The sequence below is a fragment of the Pelophylax lessonae genome (genome assembly GCF_965119305.1).
Source record: "Pelophylax lessonae genome assembly, chromosome: 6".
In the NCBI taxonomy this organism is placed as follows: domain Eukaryota; kingdom Metazoa; phylum Chordata; class Amphibia; order Anura; family Ranidae; genus Pelophylax; species Pelophylax lessonae.
The window spans coordinates 288123452-288138117 of NC_138773.1; the positions used below are offsets into that span (position 1 = coordinate 288123452).

The 14666-nt window shown below is 39.5% G+C and overlaps 1 protein-coding gene across 6 annotated transcripts in view; it reads left to right on the forward strand.

Moving 5' to 3' along the window:
- Window positions 1-14666, forward strand: part of LRP1B (LDL receptor related protein 1B) — a 2177452-nt gene that overhangs the window by 49418 nt on the left and 2113368 nt on the right. The gene's annotated exons all lie outside the window — the stretch shown is intronic.

Genomic DNA, 14666 nt, shown 5'->3' on the forward strand with positions numbered 1-14666 from the left:
AAGCTGGCTATACATCATTAAAGTTTTGAACAAAACATTTTTCTATTTGCATGAAATTTCTCAATACATTCAACAGCTTGATGAATGTCATTCAAAATTGAATTTGCTTTTAACATTTGATTGCGGAGTGAATAGTCTTTCCTGAGAGAAAACCACATACATGGTTATACATTTTTTAATTCAAGAAAAATGTTTCATCCATCTACTTCAAATTTTCTTGCCACTTTGGTCAAAAACAAATGTCGATTTGACCTCCGCTAACAAATAAAAAATTGAACAAATGTTCTTAAAATGAAACATTTCCAACAATATTCTACTAGTGTTTACCCAGCTTAACACTCAAGCTGGAAGAGAGTGGAGCCTCATTTAGAGGCCAATCAGATATTTTTCATTTTTATGCATTTATGGGGAATTTGCTGACTATAGGAGGGAGCAGAGATGACCTTATTGGTCTGCTACTCTCTCATTGTTCAGTCACAGCTTGAGGGTGGGGATTATTTCTTTACTGCAGTAGAGAAAGGTCAGATCACCAAACTACTGTGTTTTCCCCCAAAATAAGACCGGTTTTATATTCGTTTTGGCAGCATTGTGAAATTCTGTAATCCCAAAAAATAAACCTTAGTTAAAGACCTTGTAAAATCATGTAATCCATTCTGTAAAAAAAAAAAAAAAAAAAAAATATATATATATATATATATATATATATATATATATATAATGTGAAGTGTGTCTCCTTGGGTAACTTTATTGTGGATAATACCTTATTTACAGTGTAGCTGGGCGCTCACGTGACCCGCCGGAGCTCTTCTCTTCCCAGCTCTGAATACTGCAGTGGGAGAGGCCAAGATCCCCACTGATGTCAGCTTGCTCCGAGCGCTGCAGAGGGAAGAGCTGCTGACGTCATCTGGGAGGAGAAGAGAAGAGCTCTGGCAGGTCACGTGAGCGCCCAGCGGAGTCCAGCAGAGCTGTAAATAAGGTATTTTCTACAAAAAAAGTATATATAGTTACATAGTTACATAGTAGGTGAGGTTGAATAAAGACAATAGTCCATCCAATTCAACCTGTGTAGGTGTGTGTGGCTGTAATCATCTCACATAGCCCTGAATGTTCTGATCCTTGAGATGTACGTCTAAGAGTCTTTTGAAAGCCACCATACTTCCCGCAGAAACCACCTCTTGTGGTAGAGAATTCCACAATCTTGTAGCCCTAACAGTAAAGAACCCCCACGTTGCCTGAGGTTAAAACACTTCTCCTCTAATTGCATTGTATGCCCTATATATATATATATATATATATATATAAAATTATATTATTGATTCGATTATAATTCATGCGTTATACACACACACATATATATATATATATCTATATACACACACATATATATATATATATATATATATATATATATATATATATATATATATATATATATATATATATATATATATATATATATATATATATATATATATATATACACACATATATATATAATATATAGCGCATGAATTATAATCTAATCAATAATATAATTTTATTATATATATTATATATTAAAAAATAAAATAATATTATTGATTCAATTATAATTCACTTGTTTGTGTTTCAAATTTATCACATCTGGGATGTCTACTAGAGTCTTATTTTGGTCAGGTTTAAGTCAGTAATTACTAAGAATTGTAGGCCTATAATACATAACGCCAAATTTCCATGAAAATAATTGTACCGCTTTTGGAACAGAATTCCTGACAGAATCATACCGCCAGGGAGGTTAAGACCATGTCCGAGATGGGCTGGCTTGTTGTAGGGAAAGTGTCTATGGGGCCAGGGCTAGCTGCAGAGTGCTTTGCTGGGAGGCCTGGGGCCCACTCACCTCCATGTCTGGGTGCCAGGTGTCTCTGCCAGGAGATTCCATTCTTGGCCGAGATTTCACAGGGCTTCTGGTGGAGGGTGTGGAGACTGATGATCCCCTGCTGTGTGGCGGTGAGGGACGGGCCGAGGACCGGCTCCATTCAAGCGGTGGATGTCTGGCCTGGTCATCCGGCTGCGCATAGCCGGCAGCACCGCCATCTTTGTGTAGGGCGCCAGAGACAGGAGGGAAGAAGCCGGAGAGTTTTTGCGGCTGTGACGGCGGGTCTTTTTTCTTCCGCGGCATAGCGGAGGTGGCAGAGGCTGCAATGGTGTCCATGGTGGGTCGAATGGCCGGGCAGAGGCGCCGATGCAGGCGGATTCCTTACACGGCTGCTCAGAGCTGTCGCTTCACGCGTCCATAGCGGAGCTCGGTAGCCCGCAATTATGTCATATATTCCAGGAGTCTTTAGGAGGGGAGGAGGGGTTTTCTCAGCTAAGCACATTCTTCTGCCTGCATGTCTGAGCTAAGGGGAGATGAATTTTAGAAGTAAATGCTACATGAATCACCAATATGGGGGTGTTATTTAAAGTGATTTTTCAGCCATATACAGCATGGAAACATGGATGGGTAGAGGGGCTTGCTTTGAATATCACAAATAAATGAAAGTGTTACTAAACCTACAACAGTAAAATCAGTCTCTATACGCAGTAAAGCATGCTTGTTATACTCACTGTGGAACCTAAGGGGTTAATCCTCTGGCATTGTGTAAAAAGGCTGTTTGATCCTCTCTTCTCTGATCCTTCCCCTCTTCCACTGTCCCCAATCTATCTCCTGACCGAACTGAGCCTTTGAAGGCACTCTGAAGATACTCAGTTTGGTGTGTATTACTAGAAATTTTTTTATTTTTTTTGGTGAGGGTGCATGTGATAGGGGTCCTGCATCCTGATAGTCAGGGGAGAATGAAAACTCCTCCTACAAGCTTGAACCAGACACTGATAGAAGTCACAGGACTGCTATATACTGCTGATGAGAAAAGGTATTTAGCAGTTTATATTTACTAAAATAATTGTTCTGTTTATTGTGGGGGGCCAGGTATAATGAATGCAGGCTCCTGGGTTTAGTAACACTTTAAATAGTTTTTTTGGTTTGCAGTATAGTGTAGTTCTGCTCTAAAGTCTGATTTCTTGCAGTTATGAGAATGTAAAAAATACTAAATTTATTGATAAAAAATAAATAAATAAATAAATAAATAAAAATAAAATTATAGAATTATAGAATACCTTTTCCAGCTATTTTATTTTGCTTTAGCAGGTTTCTTTTCTGAGCTCAAACTAGGAAGGGAGAAGAAGCACAAGCAGCCAAATAGTTATCCTGCAATACTTATGTGTAAACAAGGGACATGATCGAGAACATGGGGACATGAACTCAAAGTAGCAGGGGAAAAGTTCAAAGCTAATTTTAGAAGGTATTATTTTACTGAAAGAGTAGTTGACACTTAAAATAGACTTCCAACAGAGGTATACAATAACATTAATTATCTTGGACAATGGCATCTGAAAGTGGGTGGGATATATTAGGCAGCAAGTGAACATTTTGTCCCTGAAGTTGATGTGTTGAATGCAGCAAAAATGGGCAGGAATTTGAGCGTCTCTGACAAGGACTAAAGCAATGACTAGATGACTGAGTCAGAACAGCTCCAAAACTGCAGTTCTTGTGGGATGTTCCCAGGTTGCAGTGGTCAGGACCTTCCAAAAGTGGTCCAAGGAAGGAAAGCCGATGAACCAGTGACAGGGTCATAGGCAGCCAAGGCTCATTGATGCACATGGGGAGCAAAGGCTGGACCATATAGTCCAATCTAATAGAAGAGCTACTGTAGCTTTAATTGCTGAAAAAGTTAACGCTGGTTCTGATAGAAATGTGTCAGAACACACATAAAATCACAGTTTGTTGTGGATGGGGTTGCATAGCCACAGACCAATCAGGGTGCCCATGCTAACCCATGTCCTCTACCAAAAGTGCCCACAGTGGGCATGCGACTGGACCACTGTGCTTGAACTGGATGCAGGTGGCCTGGTCTGATAAATTCAAAATGGTTTGAGGAACACAACAATGAGTTTAAGGTGGTGATTTGACCTCCAAATTATCCAGATCTCAACCCAATCGATCATCTGTGGGTTTTTCTGGAAAGGAATTTCGATCCATGAAGGCCCCACCTCACAACTTACAGGACCTAAAGTATCTGCTATTGATGGCTTAGTGCCAGATACTACAGCATACCATCAGTGGTATGTCTATATCTCTAGTGGAGTCTATGCTTTAACAAGTTATGGTTGGTGGTCATAGGGGTTGATTTACTACAGGCAAATAGACTGTGCACTTTGGAAAGTGCACTTGCCCTCTGCAAGTGCAGTTGCTCCAGGACTTAGTAAATGAGGTAAAGCTTCACTTTCCAAAGAATACCCAATCATGTGCAAGAAAAATAAAAAACAGCATTTTTGCTTGCACATGATTGGATGATGGTTGTCAGCAGACCTTCTGCTCATTTACTAAGCAACTGCTCTTGTGAAGTGCACAGTTTTTTTTTCCTTTAGTAGATCAACCTCTATGTCCACTAACCATAACTCGTCAAAGCATGGACTCCACTTAGACCTCTGAAGGTATGCTGTAGAATCGGACACTAAGCCATCAGTAGCAAAGCCTTTAAGTCCTCTAAGTTGTGAGGTGGGGTCGCATAACCCCATAAAGTTATGGATGATCGATGTATATAAAATATATATATAAATAAATAAATAAACAATTGGTGCAAACTCAATGAAGTAACTCATACACAGGTCTTGTCCTTCCCCTAGTAAGGGCTCTTTCACACGGCCGCTCCGATTTTATATTCCGCTGCGGCATTTTTTTTCACTGACACGGATGACACTTGTGTCATCAGCTCCGTATGTCCGCATATCATCCTATCCGTTTGCGGATGATATACAGACATAATGTAAGTCTATTGGGATTGCGGATGTCAACGGATGACACCGCTGACATCCGATTTTGCATCCGTTCCGTTTTTTAAACGAAAGAAAAATAGGGTTCTGTTCCGTTCCAAAAAATGGAACAGAACTGAAAGGAAGAAAATCGGATGTCAGCGGATGGTCATCCGCTGACATGCACAATCCCATTGACATGCATTATGTCCGTTTTTCATCCGCAAAAAAATGGGATGAAATACGGACATACGGAGCGCCCGTGTAAAAGAGCCCTAAAGGAGAAGCAGCAGACTGATGGGCTCATCTATCTGTCACCCTGGTCTCTCCTCATATGTCAAATTTAAGAAGTTTTATCTAACAATGTATTAAAGAATGCAGAACAGCATGAATTAGAGTCGGTAAAATCTGCCTGGAGTTCATTTTTAAATAAAAGCAGTTTAAATCGCTCTTAACCTGTTTGAACTAACATGATGCTTAAGGCAAAAAAGAAAGAAAACACAACAAATTTTATTTTCCCAACTTTGTTATTCAAAATAATGACAGTTTGGGAAAAATACAGCAATTGACAATAAAAAGATCACCAGCTCTCTGCTGCTGAGTGAATTAATTTTTCTGCATACAGTAGAATCCCATGATAAATCGCTATTGCGTTGTCATCATTTAATCTTATTTCTCTTGTATTGCAGCACCTTAAATATTATAGTACCTTAAATATTATGCTAGGATTGTCACCGTTGGAAGTTTTTTTCCGCTGTTTAAATATTATCCGTTTATCTGATTTATGATATACCCCAAAAATGTATTGATTTACTATGTGAAATGGCTCTTTGGAGTCTCATTAATATTCTTTTGTCAGAATGTATTTATTCTCATAGTGAGGCAGGATTCTAGAATAGATTAGATTTAAGCTAACACATATCTTCAGTGATGGGATGGTTTTTACATCATTTTTTTTTTTATCCCTAAATACTTAGCTATAAAAACATCTACAGTAGAAATAAGATGCACAAACACTTTTCTTTCACATGTCAATATAACTACTTAACCACTTACCCACTAGGCACTTAAACTCCCTTCCTAACCAGACCAATTTTCAGCTTTCAATGCTCTCACATTTTGAATGACAATTACTCAGTCAGGCAACACTGTACCCATATGAAATGTGCGTCTTTTTTTTCACACAAACAGAGCTTTCTTTTGGTGGTATTTAATCATCATTGGGTGTTTTGTTTTTTTTTTTTGCGCTATGAATGAAAAAACAGCAAACATTATGTAAAAAAATGCATTTTTCTTTGTTTCGGTTTGAAAATTTTGCAAATGTAGTCATTTTTCTTCATAAATTTTGGCCAAAAGTTATACTGCTACATATCTTTGGTTAAAAATAACCCAAATAAGTATAAATTATTTAGTCTTTGTAAAGGTTATAGAGTCTACAAGCTATGGTGCCAATCAGTGAAAATTCATCACACCTGATGTACTGACGGCCTATCTCATTTTTTGAGACCTTATGAAGCCAGTAAAGTACAAATACCCCCAAATTACCCCTTTTTGGAAAGCAGACATTCAAGGTATTTAGTAAGAGGCATGGTGGATTTTTTGAAGTTGTAATTTTTTTCCACTATTCTTTTCAAAATGGTCATATTACAAAGTTATTTCTTACACACTGTATAGGCATACTTGCAACTACATCCCAAAATACATTCTGCTACTCCTCCTGAGTGTGGGGATACCACATGTTTGGGACTTTTTCACAGCCTGACCACATACAGAAGTCCAATTTCCAAGTAGCACCTCCAGGTGTTCTAGGAGCATATAATTTCCTGACAGCCTATCACACTTTTGGAGGCCCTGGAGCACCAGGACAATGGAAACACGCACAAAAGACCCCATTTTGGAAAGCAAACACCCAAACACATAATCTAGGAGCCATAATGAGTCTTTTGAACATGTCATTTTTTTTCCAAAAGTTTTTGGAAAATGTGGAAATAAAATGAAAATGCATTTTCTTTATACAAAGTTGTCCATTTATAAGATATTTCTAACACATAGCATGTACACAGCAAAAATGACACCCCAAAATACATTCTGCTACTCCTCCTGAGTGTGGCGATACCACATGTGTGACACTTTTTACACAGTCTAGCCACATACAGAGACCCATTACAATTTTGTGAGAACACTGTAGGGCACTGATAAGCACTGTAATGGCACGGATGAGCACTGATGTGGCATGGATGTGGCATGGATGAGAACTGATGTGGTACGGATGAGCACTGATGTGGCACAGATGTGGCATGGATGAGCACTGACGTGGCATGGACGTGGCACAGATGAGCACTGATGTGGCACGGATAAGCACTGACGTGACATGGATGTGGCTCGGATGAGCACTGATGTGGCATGGATGTGGCACGAATAAGCACTGACGTGGCATGGATGTGGCTCGGATGAGCACTGATGTGGCATGGATGTTGCACGGATGAGCACTGACATGACATGGATGAGGGATGGATGAGCACTGACATGGTATGGATGCGGCACGGATGACCACTGGTGTAGCATGTATGATCACTGATGTGGCATGGATGAGCATGGATGTAGCATGAATGAGCCACAGATGGGCACTGAGGGCGCAAGGGTGGGCATAGATGAGGCATGGATGTGACATGGATGAGGCATGGGTGAGGCATGGTTGAGGCATGGTTGAGGCATGAATGAGGCATGGATGTGGCAAAATTGAGGCATGGATGTGGCATAATTGAGGCATGGATGTGGCATAATTGAGGTATAGAAGAGGCAGGGGAAGGGTGCAGCTGCGGTTTCTCTCCTCTCCTCGCACGCTGTACCGATCGTTTTGTACAGTGTGGGAGGAGAGAACTGAACCAGACATGTTGACAAGTGATCACTCCGTCATTGGACGGAGCGATCACGTAATAAAGGGCCGCTGTCATTAGCCCTTTACCACGATCCGTGATGTGCCGGGTCCCCGGGACCCGGCGAACACGGACACTTCCTTGTGTGCCCCAGGGGGCACGCAGGAAGTGAGATTCTGGGAGGACGTCATTGTACGCTCTTGCAGAATAAGCCGACAATGCTGTAGCCATCATTCGGCTATGGCCTGGTCGGCAAGTGGTTAAAGGATAACCCCACATTCTTGGGGGGAGAGCAAAATAAATAGATAATATAACATTTGCAATTCATACACAGGCCATATTGAAATTTGAAGTTTTTACCTTTCCTTTCATGCACTCACTGTAAATTTCAAATTTGTTGCAATATGGCAACCTCAAAAAATGGAATTTCCTTCTTGTACAATTGGCTCACTGATTTTTCCAAAGGTCTGCACTAAGATACAAGTCACATTTTAGGCATTCCCTGCAATAGGAATTTACGTTTTTGTAAGATAGTCCCCACAGGTTAATTACTTTTTGATGGGATGCCAACAGTTCTTTGTTCTTTTTTCTTTGTTTTGGTTGTATAATATAGCATATGCCTGTCCACAGTCAGATACCATACAGGGTGACAGGTGAGGGCCTCGTATAGGGGACCCTAACATTCTTACAATATAGTTACTTTGATTTATTTGTCAATACTATTTGTATCTGCTGAATTGTGCTGATATTTATATGCTCCTTTCCAAAAGAAGTAAAGAAAAAAAGAAAAAAAAAGTGATGCTGACACTGCAGCTTTCCTTACTGAGCGTGCACCAGGTGATTATAATGAACCTGACGCTCCCATTCAGAGTCAGTATACAATGGACATGGTGAAACAAGCTATTTTTTTTCAGAGCAACAAAAGATCAGAATCTGCTACAAAGTTTGTTAAATCCATGCAAGGTACAAAGATCACCCAGAGAGGATTGTTTTTTTTTTTTTTTCCCTCATCAAAAGTGGAGTTACTGCTTAATAATTTCACTGAAACACAGGAACATTATAACAGAACAAAAAAGTCCTCTGTCATATCTCGTCTTATGGAATAATTTGAGCAGAAGGACATTAATTTATATCGAAAGTCTATTTTTACATGGAATTAATTCTTACACTTTTTCTCAGGTACTTAGACAAAAATAGATTTCAGCTAAATCAAATCACAAAAATCTTATACACTGTTTGCCCTAACATGTTATGTCATTTCAAAAGTGTATATACTCGAGCATAAGCCGACCCGAATATAAGCCGAGGCACCTGATTTTACCACAAAAAAAATGGGAAAACATATTGACTTGAGTATAAGCCTAGGGTGGGAAATGCAGCAGCTACTGGACCCAACTGGACCACCACAAAACCCAAAACATGGGCTTCGAGCATGGTGCAGGGGCTGTGGACATGGTAGAGGAGATGCAGGGCTGTGGGCATGGTACAGGCATGGTACAGGAGATGGTTCAGGCATGGTACAGGAGATGGTACAGACATGGCACAGGAGATGGTACAGGCATGGCACAGGAAATGGTACAGGCATGGTACAGGAGATGGTACAGGCATGGTACAGGAGAAGGTACAGGCATGGTACAGGAGATGGTACAGGCATGGTACAGGCATGGTACAGGAGAAGGTACAGGTGATGGTACAGCCATGGTACAGGAGATGGTACAGGCATAGCACAAGAGATGGTAAAGGCATGGTACAGGAGATGGTACAGGCATGGTACAGGCATGGTACAGGAGATGCAGGGTTGGGGGCATAGTAAAGGAGATGCAGTGCTGTGGGCATGGTACATGAGAATCTCCAGTGACTATTGCAATAGGAACTGAGAAGATGCCTCATTTGTATTGCCCATACTGACTAGGCCCCATCAGACACCAACTGTACAAGTACATCCCCCATTTACAAGCAAGTGCACAGTATTGACCAACAGTGGTATCTTATTACTTATTGCAGGGGTATTTACTTGTGCCCATTGGACATCCACCAGACCCTCAGAATTCTGCCTAGATTTCTGTAGGGGATTTGGCTCTGATTAGAGGATAGGTCAAAATCACAAACTATTTCTTAAAAGAGGTTCAAGTGTTCCCTTGGCAGATGTTTTAAAGGTACAGAGCTCCTCCAAGCATCCTGTACAAAGCCAATGTCCTAGTCCAACATTGTTGAGAGTCGACTAAGACAGCCAATCACAAAATGGTAAGGAAGATAAAAATTGTCCTCATGTCTCCTGGGCACAGGGCAATTAATGCCAGGTTTCTACCTATAAGTTTTTTTTTTTTTTTTCCAGATAAAAAAATATACATAGATAGAACCCTTCAAAGATAGTAGGCACATATTAAAGGTGCTTAAAGGGTAGTGATACATGCATGGCTGCCCACTCTTGGTAGAAAATAAATGACCTATTATAACAGATTGTCATCTTTATCTGGGAATTCATCATTATCAGAAATCCATGCAGCCCTACCATAGATGCTTGTTAATTCCAGGCCTGTGTATGATCCCTGTTTATGAATTTCTGCCTAATTGCTGTTTTCTGGTTGCCTGATCAAGAACAGAAGTCTCACGGGGTTTCAGACTCTGGAGCTGCATAAAACTGAAAGATTTGCATATGTTAAAATCTGCATGTTTTTTGAAGGACAGTAGGAGTGTGGTGAATAAAGAATTGTTGGTTTTGTTGTTGGAAGTGACTGTAATTGATTCTGAGAGACTGGCAGGAGATACTTGTATTCTTACAAAACGTAATCTCTGTGGATCTCAGAACTGATCTACCTATACAATGAGTCAAAGGGAGACAACTTTTTTTTATGGCGATCTAGGGATGTATGAAGTGAAAATGGTCTCCACTGGTTTCCACGTGTTAAAGTATTGATGAATGGAAACTTTTTTTTTTCTGATTCTTTTGTTCTTTGGGTAAAGAAGCATAGTCAAAGCAGTGCTACATAACCTCTTTTACGAAATATAGAAGATCCCCTGGGGGATTTATGACAATATCAATATATCCGTTAAGGAAGAAAAAAAATATATATATATTATAATAATATGTTTAAGCAATCAGCCACAAGGCACAGTGCAGGGCATGAGGGCTGTAGTAGCGTGCCTTGCCAAAAAGTGCAAAAAAAAAATAAAAAATTCTGACAAATAAATCAGTCAGGCATAGGAAAAAATACAGAACATGAAAGCAGTAATCATGTAGCTTACCAGAAGGTGTAATCCAGCATAGCTACGCGATTACTGCTTTCATGTTCTGTATCCAGGTTAATCTACGGATTGCACTTGTTGGCAATCTACGCTACTACAGCCTTCATGCCCTGCACTGTGCCTTGTGATTGCTTTAACATATTATTATAATATATTCTTTTTTTTTTTTCCTTCCTTAACGGATATATTGATATTGTCATAATTTACCTACCTTTCAGGGTCTGCGCTTTTCTTTGACCCCGGCATCCAGGACGATGTGGCTGGTGATATTGTAGCCTTTCGGTATATTCCGGTGCTCCCATAGAGTCCTACTACATCTGATGAGTGGGACGTATTGACACACTCCACTGGGATCTTGGTTCTGTTATTATGTATTGTTTTTATCATGACATGGATCCTGTTTATACACCACCTACTGCTAGTAAATTAGATTATATTTTACTCAACTACTTATATCAGATTATTATATTCAAAATATATTTATATTCTACATTTTTTAGTAGGTTGTCATCTCCAGTTATACCGTTGATGAAGGAGCTTTTTTGCCCCGAAACGTGTTGGGTGATTGATGTCATACCAGTGTATTGTATGGTATACTTAATATTTCCATGTCTTTTTTCTTTGGTTGTATCATATTTGCATATTTATGCTGTTACATATTTTTGTATCGGTACTTTTATGGATGTATATTAAATAAAATTGTTTTTACCTAAACCAAAACTGGTGCCATTAAAGTCCCACCCCTAGGAGATCCTATATATTTCCTATATTTTTTTGTATATTTTTTGGGACGCAGCACTATCTTGAGGTGTGCACTGACTATATTCTATCATAACCTCTTTTATGGCAAGGGTATCAAACCTTTTTATCTTCCTGGGCCACATTGGAAGAAGAGGAATTTTCTTGGGCGACACATAAAATACACTAACAATAAGGATAGCTAGTCAACGGTCACTGATATTGATCAAGTTAACAATCACTGATATAGAGTACCTATTTCAGTAATAAAACATAATTTTTTGGTAATCATTTTTATTATAAAGGAAATAAAAAACTAGTGCAATATTTGACACTGTTTTTAAAAAAACGAATACATCAATATCTGGTTGGATGGAGTAGCAATTCTCAATGAATTCTAAAGGTACTCATCAGATGTTTTGGTTCTACTTGTGCCCCTTGTGTGCTTCATCCTTGAAAATAGTTTCTCAGTTCTCACATATAGATGCTGCTGAAAACTGATGACATGAATAAGGTGTGATTGTGAGTGGGATATTCTTTTTTTTTTTTCTAAAGATAAAACTTATAAAAGTCTAGTAAAATATTTTTTTTTTTTTTGGCTACGTTCGCTAAGTGTAAACGCATTTTTCAATAAATTCCCCAAAAAATAAATTTTTAGGCAAGTTTGGGATTTTATGTTGGGCCACATGCATAGCCATCTTGGGCCTTATGCGACCAGTGGGCCACAGGTTGAACACCCCTGTTTTAAGGGAATGGCTCTTGTTGTTCTGTCCAGTGAATACTATGTTTACTAGACTATGAGGATGGAGATGTTGCACTAAGCTTCCTGGAACACTATGCAAAAAAACTCTCCAAAAGAGAAAGGACATCTGGCAGGCCTGTTGGTTAATAAATGTCTCATCCAATGGATGTATAGTGAAATCATATGAACTTGCGTGGCCGATCAACATGTGAAGAGCTGAATAACCAAAATCACATGGAAAGTACAAAGAGGGGATGTTTCAGCAATGCTCCTTGGATGAAATATGGTCACCAAGGACTCCTGAGATATCTGAGAGGTCTTTGAAAACGCCCTGGAGGAGGGCGAAACGCGTTGACGCAACTTCCGGTTACGGACGAGACGTAACGTCACTTCCGGTCAGGCACTTCCTGGTCGCATCGTGGAATGCACGCCGAGCGCGGCTTATACGAGGCTCATGATATATATGCAATATATTAAATACATGTTTGTAAGTATGTTTTTGACTTGTTAACCACAATAAACTGTTCAAGCATACTTCACCATGTACGGCCTTTCTATATTTTAATGGTGGATATGGAGGCGGATTTTACCCTACCCTTATCCAAGGTTTTATGAAAGATCATCTCTGAGATCCTGGCTAAGAGGGCTTATGTGCAATATATATCCAAGGCTCAAAAATTCTGGCAATTTGGTGAGTGGGGAACCAAGAGGGGACACCTATCACTTTGGAGCACCTTGAATAATTTTCTGCACCTGAGCACCTTATTTGGATCACGTTTTAAGGACTTGTTTATATGATATTTATGTCACATTGTTATGCACAGTATATTCATGCCAGCGCTGCTTAATTTTGGTTTTTAATATTTTTCTAAGATTTGCTTAGTGTTGCAGCTGCTGCATATTTATTTATTTCGGCACAGTATTTATGCACTTTATATATTTATTGAATTCACATTGATTTTATATAATAATTTAGTTGATCTACCAGCGCGGGAATTAATATAGTTTTTTCACATAAACATTTATAACTGTATTACCTATACTCAAAATGAGTATTAAAGTCTGACTCTTTTCAGTCTGCCCCAGCAAAATGGCAAATATATTCCTGTGACTGATCTAATATTCACATTAGATCAGATTAAATAAGACACCAAAGGACCAAGATCGAGAGAAAATCAGTTCATATGCTGATTAAATCCATCCCTGCATGCAGTTATCCCACAACTAGTCTCATAATTCTAGAGCAGGGGGGTCTTCAAACTTTCTAAGGAAAGGGTGTGTGTGTGGGGGGGGGGGGAGGACTGAGGTCAGTGGGAGTGGAAATATTCTGGTGTCAGTGGGAGTAAATAATGCCCCACTGTTGGTGTCAGTGGTAAGAATAATGCCCCATTGTTGGTGTCATTTGGAGGAGTTTTGCCCCTTCATTGGTGTCAGTGGGAAGACATATGTCCAATTGTTGGTGTCAGTAGGAAGAATTTTGCCCCATTGTTCAGGTCATTGGGAAAAATTGTGCACCATTGTTGGTGTCATTGGAAGTAATTGTGCCTTTCATTGGCATTAATGGGAGGACACATGTCCAATTGTTGGTGCCAGTGGATGGAATAGTGCTCCAAGGGCCAGATAAAAGCAAGCAAAAGGCTGCATCGGACTGCAGTTTGGAGACCACTGCTCTAGAGATTTGGCAAGGGCTTGACATGCTTAATATTATCAGATTAGCAATAGGCATGTACAGCCAGGTTTTCATTCATCATAATGGAACCAGTACCTAGGGAGTTATAAGGCAGTGGGGTGGAACTGATGGACATATCTAAGCCTTGGATCAGCTCTATCGTTTAAAAAAAAAAAAACAAGCAGCCTGTAAAAAGAGCTCTTTGGTGGACCATGATTCCTCATATTGTTCACTTCAAGAGCTATGGCCTCACAGAGAATTTGCTGCATCTGACATTTCCGAAACACAATAATGATGTAGGGTCTTGTGAGAGGAAAAACAGTGAACAATGGAGGACGAGGTATATGACACACCCCTAGGCATGTTGGATGTGAGATTCTGCTGGAGATTATAGTTTTTAAAGAGAATAAAGTCAGGCCTCACAACCACCTGGAGATTTATGGATTAAAAATCTTTTTTGTAGCTTTTTTTTTATCTTTTCACTTTATGAAATTACACAAGCATGGTAAAGATTATATGAGATTTTAGTGACTGGCTTTAGAACTACTGGCTATAGATAATCAGA